Source organism: Anomaloglossus baeobatrachus, chromosome 2 (genome assembly GCF_048569485.1).
Source record: "Anomaloglossus baeobatrachus isolate aAnoBae1 chromosome 2, aAnoBae1.hap1, whole genome shotgun sequence".
In the NCBI taxonomy this organism is placed as follows: Eukaryota; Metazoa; Chordata; class Amphibia; order Anura; family Aromobatidae; genus Anomaloglossus; species Anomaloglossus baeobatrachus.
In genome coordinates, this window is record NC_134354.1 from 345,744,961 (window position 1) to 345,766,813 (window position 21,853).

A 21,853-nucleotide genomic window follows, 5' to 3' on the forward strand; every position below is an offset into this window, starting at 1 on the left:
TCTGGAATTAAAGTGTTCATTATGTGAATAATGCGTGTGTCAATTATTTCCGGTAAGGATCTCATTTCCTCAGGTCTGCGGATTCTTCTTGCACGTAGAGGTTGTGGTGCAAAACGTGGAAGTACATTTGTTTGTGTTGATTGTGTAGCTGGTGTGGTTGTTTGTTGCGTTGATGAGCCTTGGGTGTTGGTTTGTGCACTCTCTGTCCCACCCTCATGTGAATCATTTGCTGCATCTTGTTGAGTCTCAGGAATTTCAATGTCTTCTCTGGCAGGTTCTTGTTCTGATGCTGAGGTGGCTGTAGCAGAGGGACCTGCTGTTGGTTCATCATCTGATTCGTCAAGATTATCCTCCGTTCTATAAGAAAGGAAAAAACATATTACAATCTTAACATTTATCTTTGTCCAATTATCTTCAGGGGTTTTTTTTTTTTTTTTTTAAAAAAAAAAAAAACTTACTGTGTAACTTCTAAGATGGGTGCTAGGAAGCTTATTTGTTCATAGTAGACATATCTGCGTTTGCGGCCTTGGCTGGATGAGGATGGTATAGGGTTGTACTCCCTTCGGTACTGATCACGGGCTGAACGCCAACGCCTTTTTACCAAGTCAACTGTGGAAAATAAAAAAATATGTCACTTGCAACATTCTCCATAAATCTGCACACATTAATTTAAATAATGTTTGCGAAATGTAATATACAATTTAACACAATTATGTTGGTCAAATACTTAGGATGAAATATAATTTATTTAGATATTCTTCATTCAAAAACATGTTTAGACATTCACACATAACCAAATAATATTTCTGAATAATTATATTTTAAGTAATTGTCATCTATATTTAAATTATAATTTGGTGTTTTGGCAATGACATTTGGCTATAAATTACTAGAAATATTATTTGATACATGTAGGTAATGATATTGACATGTCATTTTAAACAATTTTATTTTAAAAAAAAAAAAAAACAAGATTTTCAATTGTGATACTAAATTTAGACTAATACAACAGGGAATTTTAAAACACATGACAGTTTAATCAGTTAATTAAGTAAATTCATGAAGAATTCCAAGTCAGATTACAAATTTAAGTATACTTTGATTTTTGACACTTATGAAAGTTTGGTGATACTATGAAAAAAGTGTACAGGAACTCAATATATTGAGTAGTACATATACCAATTCTTCTCATAGGATTTTACACTAAAAGAAAACATAACTATGCCAAAACAATCACAGTTTGAAAGTATGAACAAATCCAAATATAGATATTAAATAAATAACTATAAAAAAATACAACAACTTACCATATTTAGCACGCTTTGCAGGAGAACATCTAGACCATGCATTATTGGGGTACACTTCCTCAGCTACTTGATTCCAATGGCGCTCAACTGTCAGTCGGTCATGGTAACCATCTACACGTGTATCCCATAATGGTGGGTGAGTCTCGACAGCTGTTATAAGTTTCTCCGTGTCCACCCGTGGTGCCATTATTATATTTCGAAGACGAAAGTTTGCTCAAAATAGATCTTGCAATACACAGAACTACAACTTCTTGCTTGCTCACTCCTTCTGCAAATGCACAGTTAGTTTTGTGCAAAAAAATATGTTAGCTACGCCACCTGAAAGTATTTCAGAGTGTAACAAACTTTCTAATTAAAACACGGACACGGACCACACGGATAGCATACGGAGGCCATCCGTATCACGTACGTGTAAACACGGACCCATAGGATTTAATGGATCCGTGAGGACGTGATGCCGGTGGAAAACGGACATGTCAGCGCTTTTTCGACACGCTCAAACGTACGCACGGAACGGACACACGCTCCGTGCGCAAACACTGACGTGAGGCTTTTTAGATTAAAAATAGTATGTCAACATCAGCACGTGTCTCCGGTACGTGCAAAAAATGCCAAAAACGTACCGGAGGCACGGATGTGTGGCGCAGGCCTAAGGCTGAGCACCCCTACAGTACCTCACGTCTCATTCTCAGTCCCCTACATTGCTCCACTCCATACTGAGCCCACCCATGCTGCCCCGTTTCCATACTGAGACCTCACACTGCGCCTGTTCATACTGAATCCCCATGCTAGCTCTTTTTCGATAATGAGCTCCCAATCCTTCCCCCTCTCTATACTTAATGCATTGATACACACGTCATTTCTGGGGTGGTGCACAAGTAGGGTCCCAAACCGTATCAAATAGTTGTAGAAACTTGGCACTCAAGATCAACGTGAATAGTGTTTTTTATTATAAAGAACTTGTAGGACCAGCACAAGCACATCACTGCCACATAGACAGCGGTGGACACCATGTCATACCGGGCTACGCCGCTCGCCATGCTACTTTACAGTCATATGAAAAAGTTTGGGCACCCCTATTAATGTTAACCTTTTTTCTTTATGACAATTTGGGTTTTTGCAACAGCTATTTCGGTTTCATATATCTAATAACTGATGGACTGAGTAATATTTCTGGATTGAAATGAGGTTTATTGTACTAACAGAACATGTGCAATCCGCATTTAAACAAAATTTGACGGGTGCAAAAGTATGGGCACCCTTATCAATTTCTTGATTTCAACACTCCTAACTACTTTTTTACTGACTTACTAAAGCACTAAATTGGTTTTGTAACCTCATTGAGCTTTGAACTTAATAGGCAGGTGTATCCAATCATTAGAAAAGGTATTTACGGTGGCCACTTGCAAGTTGTTCTCCTATTGAAATCTCCTATGAGGAGTGGCATCACGGGCTCCTCAAAACAGCTCTCAAATGATCTGGAAACAAAGATTATTCAACATAGTTGTTCAGGGGAAGGATACAAAAAGTTGTTTTAGAGATTTAAACTGTCACTTTCCACTGTGAGGAACATAGTAAGGAAATGGAAGAACACAAGTACAGTTCTTGATAAACCCAGAAGTGGCAGGCCAAGAAAAATATCAGAAAGGCAGAGAAGAAGAATGGTGAGAACAGTCAAGGACAATCCACAGACCACCTCCAAAGACCTGCAGCATCATCTTGCTGCAGATGGTGTCAATGTGCATCGGTCAACAATACAGCGCACTTTGCACAAGGAGAAGCTGTATGGGAGGGTGATGCGAAAAAAGCCATTTCTGCAAGCACGCCACAAACAAGCACATTTGGACAAGCTAGTTACATTTTGGAAGAAGGTCCTGTGGACTGATGAAACAAAGATTGAGTTTTTTGGTCATACAAAAAGGCGTTATGCATGGAGGCAAAAAACCACGTCATTCCAAGAAAAGTACTTGCTACCCACAGTAAAATTTGGTGGAGGTTCCATCATGCTTTGGGGCTGTGTGGCCAATGCTGGCACCGGGAATCTTGTTAAAGTTGAGGGTCACATGGATTCAACTCAGTATCAGCAGATTCTTGACAATAATGTGTAAGAATCAGTGACGAAGTTGAAGTTACGCAGGGGATGGATATTTCAAGACAATGATCCAAAACACCGCTCGAAATCTACTCAGGCATTCATGCAGAGGAACAATTACAATGTTCTGGAATGGCCATCCCAGTCCCCAGACCTGAATATCATTGAACATCTGTGGGATGATTTGAAGCGTGCTGTCCATGCTCGGCGACTATCAAACTTAACTGAACTGGAATTGTTTTGTAAACAGGAATGGTCAAATATACCTTCATCCAGGATCCAGGAACTCATTAAAAGCTACAGGAAGCGACTAGAGGCTGTGATTTTTGCAAAAGGAGGATCTACAAAATATTAATGTCACTTTTATGTTGAGGTGTCCATACTTTTGCACCGGTCAAATTTTGTTTAAATGCGGATTGCAAATTTTCTGTTAGTACAAAAAACCTCATTTCAATCCAGAAATACTACTCAGTCCATCAGTTATTAGATATATGAAACTGAAATAGCTGTTGCAAAACCCCAAATTGTTATAAAGAAAAAAGGTTAACATTAATAGGGGTGCCCAAACGTTTTCATATGACTGTACTTTCTGAGGACGCTCTGCACGCACTGATTAAGGTCTTTTGACCGAAATATCTGTACTTGTGCTGGTCCTACAAGTTCTTCACAATAAAAACCACTGTTCACATTGATCTTGAGTACCAAGTTTCTACATCTACCCCTCTCCATACTGAGAACCCCAACATACTGAGTCCTTACACTTTTCCCCATCGATTTTATCCTTTGCACTATCTTACACTCTGTAAGCCTCCCTAAACCCACCATCTACAGCAATAGGACCCCTAAACCTTCCTCTACAGCAATAGTCCCCCTAACCCCCCCAGCAATAGGCCCCTTAAACCCCCCTCCTACAGCAATAGGACCCTAAACACTCCTCCTACAGCAATAGGCCCCCTAAACCCCACCTCCTACAGTGATACTCTCGATAAACCTCCCTCCTACAACAATAGGCTCCCTAAACACCCCTCCTACAGCAATAGACCCCCTAACTCTAAGACTATACTAACAGCCCCAGCTCCCCAACCACTGTCTAGAGTCATAGGCCCCCTAATCCCCAGACTACAATAACAGACCGCTTAATCCTTAGTCTTTAGCCTCTGCCTGTCCCTCCCCCTTAATCACCAGACTATAGCCTCTACCTGCCCCTCCCCCGCAATCCCCAGACTATAGCCTTTACCTGCTCCTCCCTCGCAATCCCAACTATATTCTATGCCTGCCCCTCCCCCGCAATCCCCAGACTAAAGCCTTTACCTGCCCCTTCCTCGCAATCCCGACTATAGCCTAATCCTGCCCCTCCCCCACAATCCCCAGACTATAACCTCTGCCTACCCCTCCCCTGCAATCCCCAGACTATAGCCTCTGCCTGCCCCTCTCCCACAAACCTCACATTGGAGCCTCATGGGAGACATTACACAGCAGAATGAAGGATATTACAACTTAGTATTTAGTACATTATACAACAACATAGGAGGAAATTACACAGCAGCATGGGGACAATATAAAGCAGAATGGGGGATATTACCAAGCAACATGTTGGACATTATACAGCACAATGTGGGATATTACAAAGGAGAATGGGGGATATTACACAGCAGCATAGGGGACATTACACAGCAGCATGGGGGATATTACACAGCATTATGGGGGACATTATACAACAGAATAGGGGTATATTACCATGTAACATGGCGGATATTACATAGCAACATGGGGGGACATTATACAGCAGAATGGTGGATATTACAAAGTAGTATGGGCAATATTACACAGCAGAATGGGGCATATAAACCACAGCATGGGATATATTACACAGCAGAATGTTGATTTTCCACAAACGCATGGGAGTCATACAGCAGAATGACCGATATTACACAGTAGCAAGGAGGACATTATACAGCAGTAGCGGGGACATTACACAACAGAATGGGGGATAGTTCACTGCAGCATTGGGGATATTATACAGCAGCATGGGAGAAATTACACAGAAGCATGGGGACGATTACAGAGGAACTGTAATACTTATTATATGTTCTGAGGATTTCGATAGCGTAGGGCAATGATCAGCAGAGACGAGTTTTTGATACAAGATGTTTTATAATCTGTAACCACGGTAGATAACAACGGAACAAACACAGCAATACAAATACACACAATACCTTCCCGAAACGGAGCGGAGGGAATTCCCGGGGCCACGCACCGGACTCCCCCAGGGAGACCACCAGAGCGAACCCCTATACAGGGACTGTCCGGCAATCACCCCAGAAGGCCTAAATGCGCAGCAGCCGGGACACAAGGGGCAAGCGGTAAAAGTCCAGGAGTGTCCGTACGGGATGATTGTCCAGAGTGGTTACGAACCAGAGAGAACCGGGCAGAGTGCTGACCGAAGATGGCAGACGGAATCCGGGCACAGCTTGAGAAACCGGGTAAGGTCCAGAGTCGGTCGGTCGTCTTTAGGAGGATCCAAAAGCAATCAGGATTAGCAGCAGCAAAGCAGGAGCACACAGCAAGCAGTATACTCAGGCACTGGACTGGGCTGAGAGGCGGCCTTTTAAGCAGCTGGACAGGAAGTAGGGCAACAGAACCTTAAAACTCCATGTTAACTGAGGGCAAGCTCATTCAAAAGAGAACTGGAAAACCTGGAAACCTGACATTACTCCCCCCCCCAGAGACGGCCTCAGGACGGATCAGGGCCCGGCTTGTCCGGGAACCGTCGATGAAACTGAGCGATCTTCCGGGGTGCCCGAATGTTACCCACCGGTTCCCAGGAATCGTCCTCGGGGGCGTACCCCTGCCAACGTACCAGATATTGAAGCCGACGACGATGGAGCCGGGAGTCAATAATGTCCTCAACCACGAACTGCTCCTCGCCGTCGACCATCACAGGCGGAGGAGGAGGCACAACACGACCACGAAACGTATTAGGGGAGACAGGTTTGAGGAGAGACACATGAAAGACCGGGTGTACCTTTAGATGGTGCGGCAACCGTAGCCGACAGGCCACAGGGCTCACGATCCCGGTGATCTTAAAGGGACCGATGAATTTTTGTCCCAGCTTCTGCGAAGGAACACCCAATCTCAGGTTTTTGGTGGACAACCATACAGAGTCCCCTACCTTGTACATGGGTGCCGGTTTCCGGTGAGTGTCGGCCGACCTCTTGTAACGCTCCTGGGCCGTAGCCACAGTGTCCTTCAGAACCTCCAGATTTTGTCGTAGCTCTGTCAATCTGTCCTCCACCGCTGGCACCGAAACCGCAACCGGTGACCTAGGCAAAACATTCGGATGGTAACCTAAGTTAGCGAAAAAGGGCGTTACCTTAGTGGAGCTGCTCTGAGTGTTGTTATATGAGAACTCCGCCAACGGAAGCATCTTCAACCAATCGTCCTGGAGATGGCTGACATAACATCGAAGGTATTGTTCCAGGGTTTGATTCGTCCGTTCGGTTTGCCCATTTGTCTGAGGATGGTATGCAGAAGACAAACAGACATCAATCTGGAGTGCCGTACAAAACCCCTTCCAGAATCTAGACGTGAACTGCACGCCCCGGTCAGAGATGATCTCGTCTGGTACCCCATGCAATCGGAATACATTCTGGATAACCAAATCCACTGTCTCTGCGGCTGAGGGAAGACCGGTACACGGAATGAAGTGAGCAGCTTTAGTCAATCGATCTACCACCACTAAAATGGTATTGTGTCCGCATGAGACTGGCAACTCCACAATAAAATCCATGGAGATAGACCCCCAAGGGCGAGATGGCACGGGTAACGGTTGGAGGAGTCCCGTAGGAGCCACACGAGGGACCTTGCACCGGGCACAAACCACACATGAGTGGACATAGTCCTTCACATCCTTTAAGCAAGTAGGCCACCAGAAAAAACGGCTCAGAAATTCTTGCGTCTTCTGTACCCCCCTATGACCAGCCAACACGGAGTCATGGACCAACTTGAGAACCCGAAGTCTTACGGCCTCCGGGACATAAATGCGTCGCTCTCTCAACCACACACCATTCCGAAGAACAAGCGTTACATCATTCGGGGGGGCAGCAAGAAATACGTCACCATCATAGGCCAGCTTGATGTCCTTCCACAAGTCCTGGTCCTGGATTACTCCAACGAAATTGGCATCCGATAACACGGTCTGAGACGGGGTTCCAGGCACGGAGTCCACGGCGTGGATTCGGGACAAGGCATCGGCTTTCCCATTACGTGAACCTGGACGGTATGTAACGACAAAATTGAATTGGTTAAGAAATAGGCTCCAACGGGCTTGCCGTGGAGACAGGCACCTGGCAGACTTCAGAAATTCCAGGTTACGATGATCTGTGAGTACTATCACTTGCTGCGCGGCTCCCTGTAAGTGGTGTCTCCATTCCTTGAAAGCGGAAATAATCGCCAATAATTCCTTGTCCGCAATGTCGTAGTTCCTTTCTGCAGGGGACAACCGGCGGGAAAAGAAGGCACACGGATGCAAGAGACTCTTGTCCCCGGTCCTTTGAGAAAGAATGGCCCCTAATGCATAGTCGGAAGCGTCGACCTCCACGATAAAGGGAAGTGCGGGATTCGGATGGACTAATATTGGCGCTGAGGTAAAACATACCTTGAGACGATGGAATGCTTCCTGGGCCTGGGCGGACCACACAAACTTCTGTCCTTTCTTGGTTAACAGAGTGATGGGACGGACAATCTCTGAAAAGTTACGGATAAAGCGTCGGTAAAAGTTGGCAAAACCGACAAAGCGTTGTACCTCCTTGATGTTTCCCGGTTCCGGCCAGTCCAGAATGGCTTGTATCTTGCTAGATTCCATGTTTAGTCCCTGAGGAGAGATGACATAACCTAAGAATTGTATTTGTGAGCAGTGGAACTCGCATTTCTCCAGCTTAATGTACAGGTGGTTTTCCCTCAGACGGGCAAGTACGGTCTTGACGTGCTCCTGGTGTTCCTGTAGAGAATCAGAAAAGATTAGGATATCGTCCAGATAGATCACCATGAATTGGTCCATGATATCCCTAAAAATATCGTTAACAAGATGTTGAAATGCCGCGGGAGCGTTACAAAGTCCAAAAGGCATCACTAGGTATTCAAAATGTCCGTACCGACATCGGAACGCGGTCTTCCACTCGTCTCCGGGACGTATACGAAGCAGATTATATGCCCCACGGAGGTCCAATTTGGTGAATATTTTTGCCTGTTGGACCCTCTCCAATAGCTCAGGAATCAACGGTAACGGATACCGGTTCCGGATGGTTATTTTATTCAGTTCCCGGTAGTCAATACAGGGTCTCAGAGTCCCCTCTTTCTTTTTCACGAAAAAGATGGGTGCCCCTGCGGGGGAGGTAGACGGACGAATAAATCCCTTGGCTAGGCTTTCATCAATATACTCTTTTAGTGCTGCTAGCTCAGGTGCCGCCAACGGGTAGACATGACCAAACGGAATCTCCGCCCCTGGGAGTAAGTCTATGGGGCAATCATATGGTCTATGCGGGGGAAGTCGGTCGGCTTTTCTTTTGTCGCATATATCAGCGAAGTCACGGTAAACCGGGGGTAAAACAGGTACCTGTACAGTGCTCTCCGTATTTGGTGGTACTGGAACCGGAACAGCTGGACTAATGGTCGGAATATTCTGCGGTGGGAAGGATATTTCCTTAGTTTCCCAATCGATGACCGGATTTGTAGACCGTAGCCACGGAATACCTAAAATAATCGGAAAATGAGGAGATGAAATTAGCATGAAAACAAGGGTCTCCTGCTGACCTGGCTTCATGACGCATTCTAGCGGTACGGTTTCCCGATCGACTGGTCCAGAGATTAACGGAGATCCGTCTACCGTCTCCATGGTAACCGGTGAGGATCTTTGCTGAGTCCGGATACCGTGTTTCCTGGCAAAAGAAGAGTCCATGAAATTTCCCCCTGCCCCAGAGTCTATCATTGCAGAGGTAGGTATTAGCTGTCCCTCCCACCGGATCTGAATGGGGAGCGAGCAATGGGTATATTTCCCTTCCGAGTCCTTCGGTGAGGTTGACATTACAGTCAAGGGAAATACCGCATCCAAGTGTCCACTTGCCTCAGAGATATCGGACTCTGCGTCCGTGTTGTCACACTCTGCCATGGCTGCCAATACCTTATTTGGGCGATTCGGACGTTTCGGGCAGTCGATCAAGAAATGGTCCGATTGACCGCAATAGAAACACAAACGCTCACGGAGCCGGTGTTCGCGACGTTCATTGGTCTCTCGCTTTTGCAGAGAGTCTACTTGCATAGGAACGTCCTCGGCCTCCCGTGGCGTCCTGAGAGCGGGTTCTCTGGAAGGAAATGTAAAGTTGTTTACACGGTTTACAGCCGCCCATTTTTCCTGTCTACGTTCCGTCAAGCGGGTATCAATACGCACACAGTGCTGGAGAAACAGTTCAAAATCCCCTGGAGATTCGGAACGAGCTAACTCGTCCTTGATGGTACCGGACAACCCATTTCTGAAAACAGACAATAATGCATTGTTTCCCCAGTCGGTGTCTACCACTAACCTCTTAAATTCAGTGGCGTATTCAACGACAGAACGCTTTCCCTGACGTAAGGAAAGGAGAGCCGATTCAGCGGTAGCACGGCGATTCGGATCATCAAACATTTGCGCCATTGCGGTCAGAAAATCATCTAGGTGATTTAAACGGATGTCTCGGTTCTCTATCATAGGATTAGCCCAAGCCAGTGCTCGTGAGGTTAATAACATAATTATACATAACACTTTGGACCGGTCAGAACGGTAATAATCAGCATGTACATCAAAAAACAGTATACATTGGTTCACAAATCCACGAAACTGACCACGGTCACCATTGAAACGGAATGGGGGTAACCTAGGCATACCGGCAGCTGATACGGACATAGTGGGGCCGGCTTCCTGAGCCTCCACTCTGACTTGCAAATCCTGTATAGCCGGACCCAGTACCTGGTGATCATGACCCAGCTGTGCCTCCACATCTCTAAGTTTAGTCTGCACCACCTCCATCTCCTGCTGCAAGGAGTTAATCATAGAAAAGAGCTGATCTACTCCTCGTGTCTCAGTCATTGCCCCAGCAAAATCCTCTTTAGGCCTGAGTATAATGTAATACTTATTATATGTTCTGAGGATTTCGATAGCGTAGGGCAATGATCAGCAGAGACGAGTTTTTGATACAAGATGTTTTATAATCTGTAACCACGGTAGATAACAACGGAACAAACACAGCAATACAAATACACACAATACCTTCCCGAAACGGAGCGGAGGGAATTCCCGGGGCCACGCACCGGACTCCCCCAGGGAGACCACCAGAGCGAACCCCTATACAGGGACTGTCCGGCAATCACCCCAGAAGGCCTAAATGCGCAGCAGCCGGGACACAAGGGGCAAGCGGTAAAAGTCCAGGAGTGTCCGTACGGGATGATTGTCCAGAGTGGTTACGAACCAGAGAGAACCGGGCAGAGTGCTGACCGAAGATGGCAGACGGAATCCGGGCACAGCTTGAGAAACCGGGTAAGGTCCAGAGTCGGTCGGTCGTCTTTAGGAGGATCCAAAAGCAATCAAGATTAGCAGCAGCAAAGCAGGAGCACACAGCAAGCAGTATACTCAGGCACTGGACTGGGCTGAGAGGCGGCCTTTTAAGCAGCTGGACAGGAAGTAGGGCAACAGAACCTTAAAACTCCATGTTAACTGAGGGCAAGCTCATTCAAAAGAGAACTGGAAAACCTGGAAACCTGACAGGAACATGGGAGACATTATACAGCAGAATGGGGTATATTACACTGCAGCATAAGGGACATTACACAGCAGCATGGGGGATATTATAAGGCACAGTAGGGGAATATTACAATACTAGAAGGTGGCCCGATTTTAACGCATTGGGTATTCTAGAATTTATTGTGTAGTTAATGTATGATTTTTGTTATATATATAGATGTTGTTGTGTGTAGTAACCAAGTGTTTGTAAAGGGCACTGTAAATGTTCTGGGTGTTGTCTGGGTGTGGCGGTGTGAGAGAGCGGTGTTATTTGTGTGTTGCGTTGTTTGTGAAGCACTGTGTGTATGTGGTGCTGTGAGTGTTGTGCGGTTTGTGTGGGTGTGTGTGTGTGTGGTGCTGTGTGTGGGGTGTGTGTGTGTGTGGGGGGGGTGTGTTATGATTTGGAACCATGGAAGACAACTATAAATCATTGGTAAAAGGTGACAAGAGCATTGGCAACTAATCTGGCCGCCATCCCCTTACTAACCATCACAACTAGAAGTAGCCAAGGGGTGAACTAACATCCTGTGCACCGCGAACCCAGCCGGAGAACTAGCTATCCTAAAGGAAGGAAAGATGAATAACTCTCTGCCTCAGAAAATAGATAAAGAATAGCAAGCCCCCCACATTCAAAGACTGCGGTGATATAGGAAAACACAATACACAGATAGATGATAGGATTAGCAAAAGGTGAGGCCCTACTGACTAAATAGGACAGGACAGGAAAGGGACTCATGGTGGCCAGAGAAAAACCCTGCAAAAATCCAACAACCTGATAGTACAAAAAAGCCCTCAGATCGATAGATCTGAACTCTGTCCTATACCAGGCGCTCTTGTCATACCAATGAACAGAAATCAGGAGCCATTACAAATTCAAGAAGCAACAAACACATGGACTTATAGGAGCAATACTCCAAACATAGCTGCAGGGAGCTTTCCAGCTAAGCAACTGAGAGGGAAGATCCCTGCATGCAAATAAACTGAAAACAACCACAGCAAATGACAAACTCAGATAAGAACAAAAAAACCCAAACAAAAATAAAGAGCCAAGCACTTATCTGGGGTAGATGTGGTCTGGAGCAGGATGAAGCAGGCTGGTGAACAAAGCATAGCCTGCTATCAGACCAGGGTTTAAATAAGCAGAGAGTTAGCAATGGAAACGCCCATTGCTCAACACACCTGGTCTCTGTCCAAGCCATTCCTGGCAACAAGAGGGAGCCTCACAGCAGCCAAAGCATAACTGACATTCACAACAGGGGTGTGTGTGCGTTTTGGGGGGAGGTATGTTTTGTGCAGTGTGTGTGTGTTGGAGGAGTAGTCCTGGGGAGAGAGGAGGATAATAGAAGTAGCCCTGGAGGTGAGGAGTATAATAGGAGTATTCCTGGGAGGAGGAGTATAATAGGTGGAGTAGTCCTGGGGGGATGTGTCTAATAGGTTGAGTAGTCCTGAGGGGAGGTGTATAGGTGCCCAATGTGTGTGGGGGGAGTGGCCGAATGGAAAAAGCGTGAGGGGGGCGTGGACGAGTGGGCAAAGCGTGTGGGGGCGTGGACGAGTGGGCAAAGTGTGTGGGGGGCGTGGACGAGCAGGCACAGTGTGTGGGGGGCGTGGCCAAGCGGGCACAGTGTGCGGGGGGCATGGCCAGGCCGAGCCAAAAGGCCAATGCGTGTGGGGGGCGTGGCTGGGCCGAGCGTCCAATGCGTGCGGGGGGCATGGCCCGGCAGAGGCAAATGGCCAATGCATGTGGGGGGCGTGGCCGGCCAAGCCGAGCGGCCAATGCGACGGTTGTCACTGTAATAACTCATTTTGGAGCAAGACAGACAGAATAAGGCAATTATATATATAGATAACGTGGCGGACATTACACAGCAACATGGGGAACATTATAAAGCAACATTTAGACATTACAAAGCAGAATGGGGCATATTACACAGCAGCATTGGAGACATAACATAGAAGAATGGGGTATATTACAAAGCAGAATGGGGATATTACAGAGCACCAAGGGTTTATTATACAGCAAAATTGGAGAAATTATACAGCAAAATTGGGGATATTACACAGCAGAATGGGGGATAATACAGAGCAGCATTGGCTATGTTACAAAGCAGAATGGGAGATATAACACAGCAGCATGGGAATACTACACCGCAAAATGGGCATATTACACAGCAGCATCAAAGACATACAGCAGAATGGCAGATATTACACAGTAGCATGGAGGATAGTACACAGCAGAATGGGGGATATTAGACAGCAACATGGGGAACATTACAAAGCAACATTGGGGACATTACACAGCAGAATGTGGGATATTGGCAAGCAGAATGGGGGATATTACATAGCAGCATTGGGTACATTATACAGCAGCAACAGGGGAAATTGCACGGTAGCATGAGGGACATTAACCCCTTAACGACTGCGGGCAGTAATTTTACGTCCTAGCGGTCATAACGTTACTGCCCATGGTCTGCCGGCGGCAGCATGACGCGGTCGGGCGCACATCTCAGCTGATTTTCACAGCTGAGATGAGTGCCTGCTAGGCACGAGCAGAATCATTATCTGCTCGTGCCGTTTAACCCCTGAAATGGCGCTGTCAATATGTGACAGCGGCATTATAAACGCGATCGCTGTAATGTTTTACTTACCGCCCGATGCCGGAAGTCACGTGACATGTCACGTGACTTCTGGTGGTTGTCATGGTAGCACAGGGTCACGTGATGACTCCTATTCTAGACATGAACCACTTTCAGTTTCACTTTTACCGGAGGCCAGTGAAGCAGGAAGTGATCGTATCTGCTGTTTACAGCTGTATAGCTGTGTTCAGCAGATAGTGCAGAGCGATCGGATTGCTGCAGAATGGCGGATACGGATAATAAAAAGTAGCATGGAGGACGTTATACCGCAGAATGGGGGATATTACACAGAAGCTTGGGAAACATTGAAAAGCAGAATGAGGCATATTAAAAAGCAGCATGGGGGACATTACACAGCAGCATGGGGTACATTACACAGCAGCATAGAAAACATGGCAGAGGAGCATGGGAGACATTATAAAGCAGAATGGGGGTATATTACACAGCAGCATAGGGGAGATTACACCGCAGCATGGGGAACATTACGCAACAGCATGTGGGACATTACACATCTACATGGGAGACATTATACAACAGAATAAGGGATATTAAACATCAGCAAAAGGGAACATTACACAGCAGCTTTTGGAACATTACACAGCAACCAGGGGGATATTATACAGCAGAATAGGGGATATTACACTGTAGCATGGGGAACATTACACAGAAATATTTGGGGACACCATACAGCAGAATGGGAGATATTACAAAGCAAAAAGTGGGATATATTACACAGCAGCATGGGAGACATTATACATTATACAGAAGAATGGGGGTATTACATAGGAGCATGGGATACATACAGCAGAATGCCAGATATTACACAGTAGCATAGAGGACATTATACAGTAGAATGGGGAACATAAGAAAACAGAATAGGGTTTATTATACTGCACCATGGGGTATATTATCACTGAGCCATACAGTTAGGTCCAGAAATATTTGGACAGTGACACAAGTTTTGTTATTTTAGCTGTTTACAAAAACATGTTCAGAAATACAATTATATATATATAATATGGGCTGAAAATGCACACTCCCAGCTGCAATATGAGAGTTTTCACATCCAAATCGGAGAAAGGGTTTAGGAATCATAGCTCTGTAATGCATAGCCTCCTCTTTTTCAAGGGACCAAAAGTAATTGGACAAGGGACTCTAGGGCTGCAATTAACTCTGAAGGCGTCTCCCTCGTTAACCTGTAATCAATGAAGTAGTTAAAAGGTCTGGGGTTGATTACAGGTGTGTGGTTTTGCATTTGGAAGCTGTTGCTGTGACCAGACAACATGCGGTCTAAGGAACTCTCAATTGAGGTGAAGCAGAACATCCTGAGGCTGAAAAAAAAAGAAAAGATCCATCAGAGAGATAGCAGACATGCTTGGAGTAGCAAAATCAACAGTCGGGTACATTCTGAGAAAAAAGGAATTGACTGGTGAGCTTGGGAACTCAAAAAGGCCTGGGCGTCCACGGATGACAACAGTGGTGGATGATCGCCGCATACTTTCTTTGGTGAAGAAGAACCCGTTCACAACATCAACTGAAGTCCAGAACACTCTCAGTGAAGTAGGTGTATCTGTCTCTAAGTCAACAGTAAAGAGAAGACTCCATGAAAGTAAATACAAAGGGTTCACATCTAGATGCAAACAATTCATCAATTACAAAAATAGACAGGCCAGAGTTAAATTTGCTGAAAAACACCTCATGAAGCCAGCTCAGTTCTGGAAAAGTATTCTATGGACAGATGAGACCAAGATCAACCTGTACCAGAATGATGGGAAGAAAAAAGTTTGGAGAAGAAAGGGAATGGCACATGATCCAAGGCACACCACATCCTCTGTAAAACATGGTGGAGGCAACGTGATGGCATGGGCATGCATGGCTTTCAATGGCACTGGGTCACTTGTGTTTATTGATGACATAACAGCAGACAAGAGTAGCCAGATGAATTCTGAAGTGTACCGAGATATACTTTCAGCCCAGATTCAGCCAAATGCCGCAAAGTTGATCGGATGGCGCTTCATAGTACAGATGGCCAATGACTCCAAGCATACAGCCAAAGCTGCATTTGGAATTTTTTGCCGTTTTCCAGTACACTGTATGGTAAAACTTTAAATTTCATTTAGAAGTACAGCTCGTTCCGCAAAGAATGAGCCCTCACATGACCATATTGACTGAAAAATAAAAAAGTTACGTGTCTCGGAAGAAGAAGGGCGGAAAAAAACGGAAAGCGTAAAATCGGCCAGTCGTGAAGGGGTTAAAAAGCAGAATGGGGGATATTATACTGCTGCATGGGTGACATTATACCGCAGAATGGAGATATTACACAGAAAGATGGGAGGCATGCTGCAGAATGGCAGATAATACACAGTAGCATGGAGGACCTTATACAGCAGAACGGGGGGATATTACATAGCTACATGGGGAACATTATACAGTTGAATGGGGGATATTACACAGCAGCATGAGGGACATTATACAGCAGAATGGGGATATTACAAAGCAGCATGGGGGACATTACAGAGCAACATGGGGGACATGATACAGCAAAATGGGGGATACTACAAAGCAGAATGTGGGATGTTACACAGCAGCATGGGGATATTACACAAGAGCATGGGAGACATTACACAGCAGAATGTGGATATTACACAAAGATGGGAGGCATGATGCAGAATGGCGGATAATAAAAAGTAGCATGGAGGACATTATACAGGAGAATGGGGGATATTATACAGAAGCTTGGGATACATTGTACAACAGAATGAGGCATATTAAAAAGCAGCATAAGGGACATTACACAGCAGCATGGGGTACATTACACAGCAGCATAGAGAACATGACAGAGGAGCATGGGAGACATTATAAAGCAGAATGGGGGTATATTACACAGCAGCATAGGGGAGATTACACCGCAGCATGGGGAACATTACGCAACAGCATGTGGGACATTACACATCTACATGGGAGACATTATACAGCAGAATAAGGGATATTAAACATCAGCAAAAGGGAACATTACACAGCAGCTTTTGGAACATTACACAGCAACCAGGGGGATATTATACAGCAGAATAGGGGATATTACACTGTAGCATTATTTCAAAAAAGGTCACTTATCTTAAACATTCTCACGGCAGCTTTTTACATGAACACAGTCCGCAAAATGAGTCCAAAAATGAACTCATGAGGCCACAATTGAAGACCTCTTCATTTGCGGACTGTGTTCATGTAAAAAGCTGCCGTGAGAATGTTTAAGATAAGTGACCTTTTTTGAACTAAATAATTAAATATATAAACTACCTATATCTGTACTACTGAGGGAGTTTAGGGGCAGCTACAAAGGAAAGGGCTAGCCGTCGTGGAATGGGGGCACCTTTTTAACTTTAGGGTGCGTGTAACATAAGTTATATCTCCATTGACAGGTAGCGGACAGACTGATTTAGGGTGTATCTAGACTTGTTTGCCCTAATCTAGATAAACAGTACCGAGATTTCCACAATAACTCCGCATATAAGGAGGTCCCCAATTGTGGCCTCATTGTGTCCGAATTTTTGTTTTTGTTGGTTGTGTGTATTCACTTACGGTGTGGGATTATTTCGTACTTTTAAATTTATCTAATAAAATTGATGTTTTAAATATTTAATGAAGGTAGGACTGCTAGTAAAAATTTGATATACTGCCTCTAAAAATAATTTCTTTCTAGAAGAAAGGGAACGGCACATGATCCAAGGCACACCACATCCTCTATAAAACATGGTGGAGGCAACGTGATGGCATGGGCATGCATGGCTTTCAATGGCACTGGGTCACTTGTTTTTATTGATGACATAACAGCAGACAAGAGTAGCCGGATGAATTCTGAAGTGTACCGGGATATACTTTCAGCCCAGATTCAGCAAAATGCCGCAAAGTTGATTTGACGTCGCTTCATAGTACAGATGGACAATGACCCCAAGCATACAGCCAAAGCTACCCAGGAGTTCATGAGTGCAAAAAAGTGGAACATTCTGCAATGGCCAAGTCAATCACCAGATCTTAACCCAATTGAGCATGCATTTCACTTGCTCAAATCCAGACTTAAGACGGAAAGACCCACAAACAAGCAAGAATTGAAGGCTGCGACTGTAAAGGCCTGGCAAAGCATTAAGAAGGAGGAAACCCAGCGTTTGGTGATGTCCATGGGTTCCAGACTTAAGGCAGTGATTGCCTCCAAAGGATTCGCAACAAAATATTGAAAATAAAAATATTTTGCTTGGGTTTGGTTTATTTGTCCAATTACTTTTGACCTCCTAAAATGTCGAGTGTTTGTAAAGAAATGTGTACAATTCCTACAATTTCTATCAGATATTTTTGTTCAAATCTTCAAATTAAATGTTACAATCTGCACTTGAATTCTGTTGTAGAGGTTTCATTTCAAATCCAATGTGGTGGCATGCAGAGCTCAACTCTCGAAAATTGTGTCACTGTCCAAATATTTCTGGACCTAACTGTATATTACACAGCAGCATGGGAGATATTACACAGCATAATTGGGGATATTACACAGCATTATGGGGATATTACACAGCAAAATGGAGAATTTACACAGCAGCATGGGAGACATACAGCAGAGTGCAGATATTACACAGAAGCATGGAGAACATTACACAGCAGTAGGGGGGACATTACACAGCAGAATGGGGGATAGTACACTGCAGCATGGGGGATATACAGTAGAATGGGGTATATTACACAACAGCATTGGGTACATTATACAGCAGCATATGGGGGTGAATTACACAGCAGCATTGGGTAGATTACACATTAGCATAGGGAACATGACAGAGGAGAATGGGAGACATTATACAGCAGAATGGGGGTATATTACACAGCAGCATAAGGAAGATTACACCGCAGCATGGGGGACATTACACAGCAACATGCCGGACATTATACATCAGAATAAAGGGATATTACACTGTAGCATGGTAGAAAATGCACAGCAACAAGGGGGATATTACAAAGCAGAATGGGGGATATTACACAGCGGCATGGGAGATATTATTCAGCAAAATTGGAGACATTTTACAGCAGAATGGGGGATATTACACAGTAGCATGGGCAGGGCTGTATTTGGCCGTCATGATGCCCTAGACACTTTATGTGGTTGCACCCTTTACTGACAACGTAAAATTATGATTTTGTGCACGCTACATCTAAGACACCACTCTAACACACTTGAAAAAGTGCTAAACGCCATAGGAATAAAGATCTGCACTTGCTGCGCATACGTTCAGTTTTATTTTGCTTATTTTAACAGCTTCAGGTTTTCAAAGACACCAAGTGGTTAAAACAGGTATTTGAACCATTTTTCATGCTGTTGCCACCAAGAAGTCGCTGACTAGTACTTAAAACAATTTCAATTTAAAAAAGATGCCAGTGTTTCCTAACCTGCCCTCCTCCTGAAAAACTCAATAGATTCACAGATATTTAAAAGGCCATGGTGTGCACACACCCAAACTGTTCACATTGCCTTCAGATTAAGTAGTTAAAGGGAACCAATCATCAGGATTTTCGTGTATAAGCTGCAGCCAGTGCAGTACTGGCACTATCATGCACAGTGTGTACATACCATCAGGGGGCAGCTCGGGTGTTTAGTCAGTGAAATACAACTTTATAAAGTTTGAAATTTCGTGCACTTTTTGATTGACGTGTGCACGTCTGCAGATAATGTCCGGGCGGGTTATGCAGGAGTTCCCCGCCCCCCCACCAGCCTGTTCCTCCCTCTCTCCGGGCTGGTTATGCACGTGTTCCCCGCCCCCCCGCGCCGCCTGTTCCTCCCTCCCTCCCTCTGGCTGTATGTAAATATCTAATCTTCAGAAACATGGCGCCGGAGTGGGCCTCTGCGCATAGCGCTTATCTCCGGCGCCATGTTTCTGAAGCCCCCGCATTACACAACTTGGTGTCTGAGAGGGCGGCGCCACAGCGATGTCACACCGGCTGGTGTGTTGGCCCGGTGTCCTGGGGTGGCACGATACAGGAGCAGCAGGTAATCGCGTCCTCCGATCAGCTGTTCTGCAGTCCTGTTGTGATCGCGCTCGCTCCTGCGGTCACAACGGGATCTGAAGGAGCGAGGGCGCATGCGCCGCCCTCTAACACCAAGCTGTGTGATGCGGGCTTCAGAAACATGGCGCCGGAGATAAGCGCTGTGCGCAGAGGCCCACTCCGGCGCCATGTTTCTGAAGATTAGATATTTACATACAGCCAGAGGGAGGGAGGGAGGAACAGGCGGCGCGGGGGGGGCGGGGAACACGTGCATAACCCGCCCGGACATCAGAAGAGAGGGAGGAACAGGCTGGTGGGGGGGCGGGGAACTCCTGCATAACCCGCCCGGACATTAACAGAGAGGTGCACACGTCAATCAAAAAGTGCACGAAATTTCAAACTTTATAAAGATGAATTTCACTGCCTAAACACCCGAGCTGCACCCCAATGGTATGTACACACTGTGCATGATAGTGCCAGTACTGCACTGGCTGCAGCTTATACACGAAAATCCTGATGTTTGGTTCCCTTTAAGGCGCTTGTACACAGACTACAGTTGGCTGAACCCGGAGATAGACAGGCTCGGCCGACAGTCTGATTGTCAGAGGAGTGATGACCCAGCAGGTCCAATTTTGGACTGTGAATCCTTTTCTCTCTAAGAGGTGAGCCACTGCCAGAGATGTGTAGTAGCGTCTGTCTCATAGAGAACACGACCACTCAACAAAGTGAATGCTCCTGTGTATGTGAGAATAAGGGAGACAGCTGCCAGCCGCATGATGGGAAACCTGTCTATAGTGTATGGGAGAGTCAGGGAGATAGCTGGCAGCCAAAATGATGAGACACCTGTGTATAGTGTATGGGAGAGTCAGGCAGGATAACTGCCAGCCGCATGATGGGACACCTATCTATAGTGTATGGGATATATAATGATCTACTATTAAATTTAATAAAATAAATATTGCTACATCTACACAAATAAATCACCAGAACCAACCTCAAATCACGATAACATTACCAGAACCACAATCTGTATATGACAACATCTCCAGAACCAACTTCAAATCACTACTACATCACGAGAACCACCATCTGCAAACTGCTACATCACCAGAACCACGATCTGCACACTGCTGCTACATTACCAGAACCGCCATTGGTATATGAATGCATATTCAGAACCAAGCTAAAATCACTACTACATCACCAGAACCATCATTGGTACATGACTACATTACCAAAATAAAGCTCAAATCACTACTACGTCACTAGAACTAAAGCTAACCCAACATAAAATTGTCTGGCATGAAACTGCAGCTCCTAGTATGTATGTAACAATAATAAGGAGATACCAGGATTTGTTACCAGCCATCATCAGACTGCGTACAATACAGGAACCATAGTACTGTTAAACATTTAAAAAATACCTTAATTTTTGGGAGATATCTTCTATGTTTTAGGTACATTAATTCTGAGCACATTTATGTGGGTCTGGGTCCTGAGACCCCCGTAAATTGCTCAAAAGACCCCTTAGAAGTGCACGGCTCAGGAGACAGGACTACATTCTACAGCATTCGCTCTGTGCTGTGTGTGCTCTTCTAAAAGAGCTTTTCAGCTATTTTGGGGAGTTTCAAGAACAGATTCCTCACCAATCTGCTCAGAATTATTGGGCATAAAACAAAATATTCTCCCAAAAGTTTTGTTACTTTTTAAGGAGCACTTTGATCTGCCCTGAGAAGGGCAGATCAAAGTATTGTAGTGCGCTTGCACAGGACCTCAATGCTGGCTACTGTGGATGACGTAGAATGCATCATGCACCCAGGATTCAGAAGAAGGAGGACAAAGATAGTTGAAAGAAGAGGCGCCGCTATTGGAGAACGGAGAGACCCATCCAACCAGTCTGCACCGCATCGCCCTTTAGGTGAGTATTATAAGGTGATTGTTATGTTCTACACAGCGGCCTGGGGTCTTATCTACAGCATGTTAGAATGCT